We start from the raw sequence: 11,427 nt of genomic DNA, 5'->3' as shown, positions 1-11,427 counted from the left end.
TTGAGGTCATTTCTTTCTTTCAATAAACTGTTTTCCCCCAATCACTTCCAACTAAACATCCAAAACGACATTTGTTTTACAGAATAATTGTATGTGATATGGTAATAAAAACTCAAAGTAGTGATGTGTTTTAGCAGGACCTTGTTATGGCATGACGTTACACACAACTGTCTGTCTGAGACATAATGACCAAATACAGGAAATGTTTGAACTGTGCTAGTCTGTGAGTTGCATACCAGCCTAGCGCCCAAGCCTAGACAGAATTTCAACATCAGAAAATAGGGTCACTGCTTTCATGTTAAAGCTAACAAAGATTCAATTAGAAAAACCACTCAGCACAGCCGCAGTTGGTGAAATGCTGGAATAACAATGGTAATTCCAAGGACCGTGTTGTGTTGCTTTGGACAGTCCAAGGGAACTAGTGAAAATGCTGAATAAAACAACCCTGGACTTCTGTGACACTTCAGGGCCTCCTCAAAAACCTTTTAAAAAACTAAAAAAAAAAAAAAAAACACCCAACTTAAAACAAAAAAAAAAACCTAAAATTGTTGTATAGCACTTTTCAAAAACTTCTTAATTAAATAATTAAAATATAAATTAATGATTATAATTTAGAACAACATTACATGAAGTTTACTACAGGGTGTTTTTTACCTGATTCAGTAGAGTTCCAGGTACTTTTTTGCAGAGGAAATCCTCTAAAAGAAAATAAATTACCACCGTTTTCCCAGGCAAATATCCTAGTTCTTTCTAAATTCCAAGTGGAACTAAAACTACATTATGTAAAAGATGCTTGCCAAGAGTGTGATTGGTTTTTGATCAAAGGCCTTATTGAAACACACACTTTCCTAACAGCATCCTTTTCCAAAACATCTTAAACTAAAAAGGAAGAACACAGCTAATGAAGGGAGAGTCAGGCTCTACATGACATGTTTGGTTTGTTTTACTTGGTTGTGTGTGTTTTCGGAACTTGTTAAAAAAAAAGACAAGCAAAAAAAACCCCCAAAATACCATAACGACAATCCTTTGGAGTAAAGTTGAGTGATGAATAAAGTGTTGCAGCCGACTTATAAATCTCAGCAAAGAGAAGCTTGCACGGCCAGTGCTGGGCAGGACGAACCCTGAGTGCGGCAAGCCGGAGAACAAAGGGGCCTTGAGCAGACTCCGGCCTCTCCCGCCCGGCCGGTCGCCAGCTGAACGGGAGGCTGCCGGGCTGTCCGGGGAGCTTGCCCAGGGATCTCAAGGGCACAGAAGGAAACACATTAACACGTACCCGGCATCTGTCCGTTCACTGGACTTCTGAGAGGCCAAACATTATTTTGGCACGTGCATTTCATCAGTTAATAACGAGCTTTTGCCGTTCAACAGAACTAAGGCACTTCAAGCTCACTGTATCATGTTCCCAGTTTGGGTTTTGTTTGTGTTTCCCCTTTAACTTCACATTCTGTCTTAAAGCACAGAACCACTTCCTAACCATCAAAATCAAGCAGTCATCAAAAACCATGGTTACTGTTCAAATCTAATGTAATCCACTCTTTAAAAATAAAAAAGGCCGTCGTTGCGCTCACCCTGGAGCTGTGCGGAGGCCAGCCTCTCCCTGCAGTCTGTGGTCTCCTCTCGGGCCTCGTTAGACACGATTCCTCGTTCACACGTCGCGGGACTTCAGGGAATGTTACAGTGCGTGTTCTCCTGGGAAGGCAGAAATAAAAATCGTCTAAGAATGGACTAATGTAACAGTTCTCAACATCTTTTATTCTCAATTGCCCATTTTTAATTCCCTATATCAGTTGTCATTTAAATAGTACCCAATACGGAAGAAGCATGTCTAATTAGCCTATTAAAAAAAAAAAGCCTTAATAATACAAGATGAAGATCACACGAGTATCAAAGCCTTACTCTGTGCCATTTGGGGGTCCTTTGGGGGTCATGTGGGGGTCCTTCTCAGCCTGGGTGTACCTCTCGCGCCCCCCTGCCCTGGCACCCCTTGGGGGTGGATGCGGAGACAGAATCGCTGCGTCCAGGGGCCCTGGGCTGCGAGTCCTTCCAGCTCTGCACTCGTCGCAGGGCGACTCACCTCTCTGGGACTCGGTTTCCCCATTTTGAAGTAGGGTGTGGAAGAAGGCATTAGGAATGGCCTAGGCTAAATTAAATCACATTTGGCATCTAAGTCTGCCTTCTAACATGGTCTCTATAATTCCCTAAAGATTTACCCACTCCGTATATACAATGGAATACTACCCAGACACAAAAAAGAGTGAAATGAAGCTATTTGCAGCAACATGGATGCAAACAGGTTACCATACAAGGTGAACAAACCAGAGAGACAAAGACAAATACTATATGCTGTCACCTACATGTGGAACTTAAAATGAACCTATTCTATAAAACAGATTCCTGGACATAGAGAACAGACTCGTGGGTGCCGGGGCGGGGGGCACTGGAAGGCGGATGGAATGGGGCTTGGGGTGAGCAGATCCAGGCTATTACATATAGAATTATAACAGGGTCTCCCCGTACAGCACAGGGAACTATATTCTATATCCTGTGATAAAACATAATGGAAAAGGATATTTTTAGAAAGAACACATATATGCATATAACTGAACCATTTAGCTGCCCAGCAGAAACTAATACAACATTGTGAATCAATTATTCTTCAATGGTTCACTTTTTTGCTTCATCGTTCCCCCAGTTTTATGAAATCCTACTGTGTCTTCGGTCTTTCAACCTAGTGAAGCAATTTCAGAGAACACTGCTTGATTTTAAATGATTTATTCATGGGCTGTGTTGTTAGTAGAAAATGCTGGTATTAAATCAATGTATCATAAGACACTCCTGCTCAAGTTCAAAGTGTTAGAATAACAGGACTTGTCTTCAGCAACCACTGCAACTATTTGAGGGTATAAATCAGACAGGACTAGTTTTACTTTGATTTAAAATACTGCTTCTCTGGTGCTTCACCAGTAAAGAATCTACCTGCAATGCAGGAGATGCTGGTTTGATCCCTGGGTCAGAAATATCCCCTGGAGAAGGATACAGCAACTCACTCCAGGATTCTTGCCTGGAGAATCCCATGGACAGAGGAGCCTGGTGGGCTACAGTCCATGGGGTCACAGAGAGTCAGACATGATTGAGTGACTAAACTACCTAGGAAACTCAGACTATTTCAATAACTTTACAGAAAGTTACAGAAAATAACATAAAGTACAGACCTTTGATCTTTGTCAAATCTGAATATTTGGCTGTATTTGCTTCAATTTTTTTAAAATAAAATGTTACAGGTGCAGTTAAAGCCTTCTATCTACTTTCCCCATCTTGTTCCTCACCCTCTGCCTCCCACGTATGAATTATTATGCAATGAATGTTTTCTCCCTTGCATATTTTTGTAATTTTAATATGTATGAATATATAACAAATAAAGCACATTACTGACATATACTTTTAAACTTTATATTAATGATACCAGACCATCTTTCAATGTTCACATTTACCCACGTTAACCCACTTAAGCTCATTCATTTTGATTGTTGTACAGCATTCTTTTATGTGAATGTACTTCAGTTTATGTACCCAATGGCAGAAAGTGAAGAGAAACTAAAGAGCCTCTTGATGAAGGTGAAAGAGGAGAGTGAAAAAGCTGGCTTAAAACTCAACATTCAAAAGCTTAAGATCATGGCATCCAGTCTCATCACCTCATGGCAAATAGATGGGAAAAAAATGGAAACAGTGACAGATATTATTTTCTTGGGCTCCAAAATTACTGTAGATGGTGACTGTAGCCATGAAATTAAAAGACGCTTGTTTCTTGGAAGCAAAACTAGAGCAAACCTAGACAGCGTTTTAAAAGAGTAGAGACATCACTTTACCAACAAAGGTCCCTATAGTCAAAGCTATGGTTTTTCCAGTAGTCATGTATGGATGTAAGAATTGGACCATAAAGAAGTTTGAGCACCAAAGAATTGATGCTTTTGAACTGTGGTGCTGGAGAAGACTCTTGAGAGTCCCTTGCTGCTGCTGCTGCTAAGTCGCTTCAGTTGTGTCCAGCTGTGCGACCCCATAGACGGCAGCCCAGAGGCTCCCCCGTCCCTGGGATTCTCCAGGCGAGGACACTGGAGTGGGTTGTCATTTCCTTCTCCAATGCAGGAAAGTGAAAAGTGAAAGTGAAGTCGCTCAGTCGTGTCCGACTCTTCGCGACCCCATGGACTGCAGCCTACCAGGCTCCTTCGTCCATGGGATTTTCCGGGCAAGAGTACTGGAGTGGGGTGCCATTGCCTTCTCCTTGAGAGTCCCTTGGGCAGCAAAGAAATCAAACCACTCAATCCTAAAGGAAATCAGTCCTGAATATTCGCTGGAAGGACTGATGCTGAAGCTGAAGTTCTAATACTTTGGCCACCTGATGTGAAGAGCCGACTCACTGGAAAAGCCCCTGATCCTGGAAAAGATTGAGGGCAGGAGGAGTTGGGGATGACAGAGGATGAGATGGTTGGATGGCATCACTGATTCACTGGACATGAGTTTGATCAAACTCCTGGATACAGTGAAAGACAAGGCAGCCTCATGTGCTGCAGTCCATGGGATGGAAAAGAGTCTGGCATGACTGAGCTGCTGAACAGAAACAACCTCAGTTTATTAATCCATTTTACTATTAGTGGATATTTAGATGGTTTCTAATTGCTTGCTGTTGCAAACAGTGTTATTAACACAATGTTCTTATACTTATTTCCTCAGGCTCCTGTGTGAGAGTTGCTGAGATGAAGATGCACCTTTTCACCTAAATAAGTATTTCTCAATGTTCTCCAAAGTGTGGGTTTCTCCTGCTCCCCGTCCATACCAGCACTTGACATCATCTGACGTTAACATTTTTTTCTGATCCAACTATGTAAATGCTACTTCATTTTCATTTTAATTTATGTTTCTCTGATTGCACGTGAGTTGGAGTGCTTTTGTTTCAAGTTAATTGAATTTCTTCTGTGACCTATTTGTATCTTCTGCCCATTTTGCTTTTGAGTTGTCTTTGCTTAGATTTTTCCTTTGTGCATTGCATGAGCTAGGTATGTAATTTTTTCCCCCACATGATTAATCAGATTTTACACCATCATTTATTGAAGAATTTGTCCTCCCCCCCCCCCAAATTTGTAATGTCATATACAGTTTCCATGTAGGAATGGTTTCATTTTGTAAAGCTTTGTTTGCTGTTACTGATCTATTTTCTCATTACTAAACCAATGTTAATTGTAAGAGCCACGCTTAATTATCACAGCTTATAACAAGCTTTCTCACATGGCAGGGGAAATTCTTTACCTTGTTCTTTAATATTTGAAAGCACGTTTTCATGTAAATTTTAGAATTCATTTGCAAAAAACTCTATAGAGATTTCAGTTGGAAATATAGTGCGTTCAGAGATTAACTGGGTGAGAATGAGACATTTTTACAATACTGAATCTTCCAATAAATAAGATATATCTCTACTTTTATGATGTTTTTATTTATTTTAACTAGCTTCAGATTTTTTTTAAAAGGTCCCCAACATGTTTTGTTAGATTTACGACTAAGAATCTTATGGGTTTGGGTACCAGGCCTTCTCAAGTGGCTCAGTGGTAAAGAATCCACCTGCCATTGCAGGAGATGTAGGAGCCACAGGTTCAGTCCCCGGGTCAGAAAGATCCCCTGGAGAAAGAAACGGCACCCACTCCAGTCCTCTTGCCTGGGAAATCCCACGGACAGAGGAGCCTGGTGGGCTACAGTCCATAGGGTTGCAAAGAGTCAGATGTGACTGAACATGTTTCATGGAAGAAGAAATAAATTCAGTTTTTAAAAACTATCGTTAGTTCTAGTAATGTGTTGATTCTCTGGACTTTCTGTGATGACTGTGATAAATGGTCATTTGGGAGTTATTGCAGTTTGTTTCTTTGTCCCCCCAACTTTTCACTTTTCTTTTTTCATCTCTGATTGCTGAGGCTTAAATTTCTAATACAATAGGATATGAGCGACGGATGATCACGTCCTCTGTCATTCTTGGCCCCTACACTTCCTCAGTAACAGCATTAATTGTCCATCGCGTGTAGCTCGTGGCCTGTGTTAGTCTGCTCAGGCTGCCAGAACGAACACCACAGATCGGGTGGCTTAAACAGCAGAATGGTATTTTCTCGTAGGTCTGGAGGATAAAAGTCCATGATCAAGGCTCCAGATGACTTGGCTTCTGGTGAGGGCTGTCTACCTGGCCTGCAGACAGATGTTTTCTTGCTGTATCTTCACATGCGCTCTCCCTTGGTGCACAAACACGTGCACGCACACACACACACACACACACACACACACACACACAGAGCAAGCCCCCTGATGTTCTTCTTAAAAAGAAACTGACTCCATCGGATCAGGGCCCCACCCTTATGACCTCATTTAACCTTAATTTTTCCCTAAAGACCCCATCTTCAAATAAGCCATAAAAAAGGCTGGAGGAAAAACTGCAATATAAGCAGTGAGAGGTAAGGTAAATGACGCAAGGTTATTTTTATATTTATTTAAATTTAGAGAATTTATCAGAAACATTTAGTCAAACACCTCCTAATAAATTTGGTATGAAGATCTGATAATGAACCAAGACAACCATTACACAAAGCACTGTGAGCGCATGCTCAGTCATGTTTGACTCTTCGCGACCCCACGACTGTGGCCCACCAGGCTCCTCTGTCCACGGGATTCTCTAGACAAGAAGACTGGAGCGGGTTGCCATGCCCTCCTCCAGGGGACCGTCCCGACCCAGGGACTGAACTTGGGTCTCCTGCGCTGCAGGCAGATTCTTTACCGTCTGAGCCGCCGGGGAGGCCCACACAAAGCGCTATCATTCTGTTTCTGCTCCAATGTACGGCAAGAAGGCTTTCATCTTGCATAACATCTACAATGTAAAGTAGATGAGGAAATCATCTTAATGCATTCTGTAACTCATTCCTAAAAATTAAATATCAATTATAATTGTTTTGCTAAATTCTAAGTATCTCTTAAAGGAAATGTGAAATTAGAACTCATTCAGTATTCAGAGAGGAAAATTTTGTAGACACATCAAAAACATAGTGTTTTAAATATTTTAGAGAAAGTGTTTTAAATAAGATACATGAAATGATAATCATTCTGTTAATAATCAATTTCTCATACTTGCATTTAGGTGTAACTTTGCCTACAAAACATTTACACTAGCAATAAAAACTGTCATAAGTCCTTTAGTGATGCTTGGGTGAAATCAACTTCTCAAAGTTCAGCTGCAATGACATGGCAGGATTTCTTAATCAGATGTTTTGGTTTTGAGCAACAGAAATCTACTTAAGCTATCTTGAAAATATGCTGTATAAAGGGTTTATTATATGTATTATTACATTTATCACAAGGAACCTCAAGAATGTGGTAATGTGAAGAATCAGACAGCTAAACAGGAAAACTGAAAAATAAGAGTCTACATTTGTACTCGGGGACGCGGCAGCTTCCTGTGTTCATTACACCTCTCTCTATCTCCCCAGACCTCTTTCCTTCTGTTCACGGTCAAGCATTTGCTCCCAGCGCTGCCTGCAGACCGCGCCTCATTGCCTGCGTCTCACAGAGGTGGACCTGCTGCTTAACTTCACATCTCTCAGAGGGAGACTCTCACTGGCTGCACAGGTCAGGGGTGAGCAAGGAGGAGGGGGCGGGGGCAGTCCCCACACGTGGACACGCGGACTTCCAGGGATAAAGGGGGGCTTTGGGGTTGTTGTCATTTGGAAAAGGTAGACTCACTCAGATGACATGTGTAGATCACACAGCGCCGGCGGGAGTTTCAGAAACGAGACTAGAATGTAGGAAGTCCGCAGTCAGTGGGGTCTAAACAGCTGCCTGTCACCCTCAGGTGCTTATGTTTCCACATCTCTAGCTTAATTGCAGCGAAAACCTGAACATGCATGAAAGGAAACTCTTTAATTTTGTATTCACATCTAACAAGTAGGGTGAAGCCTCAAGATCAGGTGATTTTTTTCCCAACAGTTATCTGAAAAGTTTAGAATCATTTTCACTCACCAAGCTCTTAGGAAAGAAACTATTAATTTTTGAGTTGATTTATCACTGGAGCTTCGTGAGATTAAATGCAAGTCTGAGGGATAGGATGAGTTCTTTTTCCAAACCACCATATCTGGAAATATAAGACAGGCTCCAATTTTACAAAGAAATCTTTCACCAGGAAAATTAAATACTTGTCATCATACACGTACTGACCCTGCCTTGCTGTCCATCCCTTCTCCTCAGGACCCCTCATTGGTCCCCGGCCTCTGGTCCCAACTGTTCTTCGGCTACATCCCAGGCAGCTAAGCCTGCCCGGCACGCCTGGTCCCTCCCAAGTTCCTCGCTGAGGTCAGAACCTGGGCTTTTCACCACTGGGGACAAAGATCACATGTTGGACAGGTTCCTCTAAACTGTCCAAATTCATTTTAAACAAGTAAGGGAAATAAAGGGTTGGCTGATTTATCTGTGGAATAAGCAAATTCAGATTCAGGTGATGACAGGTAATCTAGACAATTCCATTTCTGGTCTTCCTAAAGTAGCCAGAGAATTAACATGGTAAGCAAAATCCACCAGGATTGAGACCCGCTCGGTAATCTCATCTCAGCCAGAGAATCTCATCTCAGCCAGGTAATCTCATCAGCTTTCACTGGCAGTTTCTAGAGGCAAAGCTGGCTGTTTGCTTCTTTGGGGAGGAGTGTTGATCTTGTACTTAACCTGCCTGGGCTGGCACAGGGCACAGAGGCTCCTGGAGAACTGGGACACGGAATCAGCGCACAAGTCTCAGCCTCTAGAGAGAGCGGAGCCTTCGGCTTAAGGTTTCTTTACATTTATTTCACTCTTTGAAATGAGTCATTATTGATTCATGGCCCAGCTATTTGATCTCTAAAGGACTGACATCTTGATTTTTTATAGGTCTCTTTATTATAAAACTTGTCAGGACTGTATTTTTTATTTTTATTTTTTCAGTCACGCCCAGAGGTATGTGGGATCCTTGTTCCCCATCAGGGGTTGAACCCAAGCTTGCTGAATTGGAACTGCAGAGTGTTAACCACTGGACTGCTAGGAAAGTTCCCGACATCTTGATTTTTAAATTGACAGCAGTGAAAAGTGAAAGTCTTTCTCTGAAAAACTGATGTTCTTTTAGGTCATTCCTGTCTCTCTCCTGAAATGATGTTTTAAAGGGCTAATGACATTAAGTTACAGAGCAAAGCAGTTCACATTATCCCATTTGGTTCTACTAATAAGCTTAGTGATTATGCCACGAAAATATGTTGCTGTTCCCATTTCAAAAACAGAAAATGGCACAAAGCCCTTTAGAATCCTTGCCCACAGATCGCTGGCCAAACAGGAAGTGAGCCAGTGGCGTTCTGCCCTGCCTCCCATGGTTTGAAGCTCTGCCCTCTTTCCTATTTCCTGGCTCTTCTGTGTTGAAACGCTTCGCGCCTTCAGCCAGGAAATTCCTCCACTGGAAACACAGTTTAGTCAGTCAGGCCTTTTGGAAGCAGTTGTAAAATGACTGGCCCTTGTGTTTAGGTTTGTGTTGGTATATCTCAGATCTGGGCGGTCCAGATGATAACTTGGGGGCAACGAGCGCTTTCCCGCTCCCACGAGGTGGGAAAGCCCTGAATTACCAGCAACACCCACACCACCAACAACCAGTCCCGAGAATCTCCCTCAGTCTGGAGACAAGACCAAAATGAACGAACACGTAATCACGAATGAACAAGGAGCTTCTGATGAGACGCAGGGCCTGAAAGGGAAAGAAGCTGACAAAGTAAGAGGGCTACGGGTGTGGCGAGCATGTTTGTCAAATGAAATGTGGGCCGTGTGATCTAAGGGAGTGGAATTTCTTCTTCTACTGCTGATCAGCAGCATGCAGCTCAGAGGAAGGAGGGATTCTGAAGCATCGGGGCTGGTTGCTTAGACCGGTGGAGCAGGCGTGGCTTGGAGGGAAGCCTGCAAAGAACACTGGCGTGTGGACAAGCAGGAAGGCGGTAAGGAAGGCGTGCCGGAACAGGAGGTGGCACGGGTGTGGGGCATCCTTGCCAGGTACGTTGGAATAGAGGGAATCGGTCATTAAGAAAATCAACTTAAAGAGCACGCAAGGGCCAGGTGGTAGAGGTCTGTGAATGCCAGTTGAGGACAGGCGACTTCATGTGCACCAAATGGGCTGAACTTGGGTGGATGCAATTAGCAAGTGGTTTTCAGCACCTCCTGAAATCACGCTCCAAATAGGATTTCCCTTCTTCATCCCTTGAGGGACTTTTTGAGCAGCTTTCAGGGCAGACTTAGGGCTTTGACTAAGGCTAAATAAACACGCCAGTCCCTCATCCAAGTCAGAGCTCGTCTCTCGCCCTCAGCTCGGGCCAGACCCCTGGTTTGGGAGGCAGCCCTGGGTGGGGGGCTGGTCTGCGCCTGCTCCGGCCCCTCCCCGCCAAGGCTCTGGGCTGCTTTAGGGTTGGAGACCCGGGCGGAGACGGGCTTAGAGCGGAGGAGGCCTCCACCGCCGGGATGTCTGCAGTTCTCATTTGGCCACCTAACACGTGGCCGGCATCCAAAGGCTGACTCCTCCCCGGGCGCGGCAGCGAGGTCCTGACACAGCGCTGTTCCTGGCTGAGCGCCCACTGCCTCCCTCTGTTGGCACCCAGGCAGGCAGCTCTCTCGGATCGGGTCCTCCCAGGCCGTCCTCCGCAGCTACTCCCCGAGGTACCCAGTGGTCCACAGGGAACGCTGCGCATCTTTGCTCCACAAACGGGTGACTGCTCCCCAGAACAGCAAGTTGCCTTTTTCCCTGCCCTGACTCCAGGGGCAGTTCCAGCTCACCTCCTCACCATCATCCTGTCTGATCCAATTTCCTGGGGACATTGTTTCCCCCAAAGTTATGTTCCATTGTTGCAGCAAAACCTCCAGCTGGAGCGTGAGATGCAAAGCACCCCCTTGCAGACAGCTCCAGTCTCTACAAACGGGTCATTGAGATCCCTTCTTTGGGGGGAGGGGAAGCAACACGACGAGCCTTTCCACTCACGTGAGTTCCCTGACGACCAGGAATCTCACTGATGAGCCTCCTGTAAAGGCTGGACACAGGGGATGGTATTGATTATTGATGGATCCGTTTGGTCACCTCCTAGTTAGTCCTAAAATGATGTATCTAGTCTCTTTCTTAAATATGGGTGCGTTTGTCATCCGTTGTCCCTGCCTTGAGGCTTTGGCTGAAAACTCGCCTTCCACCTCCTGTGACACGGGCACTGGGAGTCTGAGGAAGAGGAAGACTTGAGGAACGGGGAACAGACGAGTGTTCGGCACTTGACTGGGAGCCTCGGGGTCTGTCTGTGAGCCTCTGCCCACTGTCCTAAATGACGCCTCTGACTTGCTGGCTTGCTGGGCTGCGGCTGCCTGAACTGAACT

This window comes from Muntiacus reevesi, chromosome 5 (genome assembly GCF_963930625.1).
Source record: "Muntiacus reevesi chromosome 5, mMunRee1.1, whole genome shotgun sequence".
Lineage (NCBI taxonomy): Eukaryota > Metazoa > Chordata > Mammalia > Artiodactyla > Cervidae > Muntiacus > Muntiacus reevesi.
This window is presented reverse-complemented; position numbering follows the sequence as displayed.